This window comes from Rhipicephalus sanguineus, chromosome 10 (assembly GCF_013339695.2).
Source record: "Rhipicephalus sanguineus isolate Rsan-2018 chromosome 10, BIME_Rsan_1.4, whole genome shotgun sequence".
NCBI lineage: Eukaryota > Metazoa > Arthropoda > Arachnida > Ixodida > Ixodidae > Rhipicephalus > Rhipicephalus sanguineus.
In genome coordinates, this window is record NC_051185.1 from 120,682,650 (window position 1) to 120,684,858 (window position 2,209).

At 41.5% G+C, this 2,209-nt stretch overlaps 1 non-coding gene across 1 annotated transcript; it reads right to left on the reverse strand.

Annotated features, from left to right (window-relative positions):
- Positions 1 to 2,136: 2,136 nt before the first annotated feature.
- Positions 2,137 to 2,209, reverse strand: Trnat-cgu (transfer RNA threonine (anticodon CGU)). Its single transcript has one exon. It is a non-coding gene; the product is annotated as a tRNA-Thr (tRNA).

Consider the following 2,209-nt stretch of genomic DNA (forward strand, 5'->3'; position numbering starts at 1 on the left):
ACTGCCGAAAACGCGGGGATGGGGAACGACGACGATACAGCATGGAAGGAACGTCGTCACTGGTGGCTTGAGATGGTTCGCAGTAAGGTTGGAAGCGCCCGTGATCAATCTCTGGGCGACGGTGGTGGTGGTTACGATGGTTTGTCGGCGTGTCAAGCATCCCATGAAAAGGCGTCATTTTGGGAACGTTGACAGAGCTAAAAGGGCTTGCACCAAGGCTCTAAAGGACATTCCTGAGGAGGCCTACAGTGACACCATCAACACCTGGAAATCTTGCTGGAAGCGATGTATCAATGCAGGAGGAGCCTATTTGAAGATATTTTAATGAGTTGTAACGATCTGATCAACATATTTTTTTTTTCAATCAACTAACTCACTGACATTCGGACATACGCTGTAGAAAAATTGCCGCAAATGTATCATGTCATTATCATTATCACTGCTACATCATGCAGCGACTGTACAAACAGGTCAGTTGATGACATGTTTCTGACAAATTGACATGACAAATTGACATGGCAATTTCCCTTTCTTAAAGGAGTACTGACATGATTTTGAGACATCGCAAAAGGAACATTTTCCATTTCCTTGGTATGCAGTGTCAACGCTGCCCACAGACCGGTGTCGGAGAACACGTACAAAATATTTTAATTTGACTTTGACGCTTTCGTCGCTGAGCATCTGCAAACCAGCCCCACTGCAATGGACATTATCCCGACGAGTCAAGACAGTTCCCCCGAGTTTGCGAGTTCTGTGTCCTGCATGCAGCCGAAATCGCAGAAATCACTGTCAGGGTCACTGGACGACAGTTCACTCATCGTTGTTCATGTGCACCACGAGCAGATGACGGATTTGCTGCTAGTACGTCGCGAGTTTCTGTATCCCCGTGACGTCATGCTGACATGAAACGTCACTGAGAAGCCGCCCCCTCGATATGGATACCGAAAGTGTATATTTAGGGTAGCGGTAATTAAAATATATACGATGCATTCCCAGGCACCACAATACTCGTTTTAGGTTTCTCGACACCGGTATTTTTATTTAGAGCAACAATCCGAAAATTTTTAAAACTCGTGTCAGTACTCTTTTATGGTCATTTGATGTTATATTGAGAGTATCACTCCTAACCGATTACGGACTCGATGTGTACTGGAGAAGACACATGCTAAGCATGTTCGCTTATTAAATGCATATCGCCTATGTTATGCGAGGTTTAAGATGCTTTCGTTCCTTTGAACAATTTATTACCAGCTTAAGCACAATTAATTACACAATTAATCACACACACACACACAAGAATGACAACCATGACGAATAACAATACCAACGACGACAACGACACCAACAAAACATGAACGATGATCTAGGTGTTCATTCATTTGTATTATTTATTGTGTATAGCTTTATGAGACGCCAGCAAAAGAATGAAACGAACATGACTGTGAGAAGCAATCAGAAGTAAATCGTGATGTTATCTTCCATAGAAAGACAAGTGGATGTGCAGTACCACGCGTAGAACAAACCCTTCCCGAGAATTAATATGCAGTTTATTTGCGGAGGTATTGTTGCAAATATCGCGTCGTAACCTTTATCGTAAACCTGTACTAACGCACTCTGTTCAGAAGTCCTAAGGAACCTCTAGTTAGAGAATGTATATTTCGTAATGGCATGCCGGAAACAAGGGGCCAGTGTAATTGCGAATAGGCTCGCAAAGACAAACCTTGACAATCCAGAATAAATGGACGCGGAAGCGAACCAGTTAGCCCAAGTATTTATTTATTTATTATTTTTTATCGAAACTACGACGCCTTGCTTAAATAATGGCTGAATGCGCAACGCTCCCTTCCTAGCATTGATTCTGCCGTTCGCAGCCATTCTTCCGGCACTATATATATATATATATATATATATATATATATATATATATATAGTGCCGGATATATATATATATATATATATATATATATATATATATATATAAAGGAAAGAAGTGTTAATTTCAAGGGCTCGTTTTCTTTGTTATACACAATATTAATGAGAACTAACAGACAATAATGCCAAGGAAAGTATAGGGGATGTTTTTAGTAGTAAATGTAAAGTGATTGTGAAGAAAGAAAAGTGGACGAAAAGATAGTTTGCCGCGGGCAGGAACCGAACCTGCGACCTTCGAATAACGCGTCCGATGCTCTACCAACTGAGCTACCGCGGC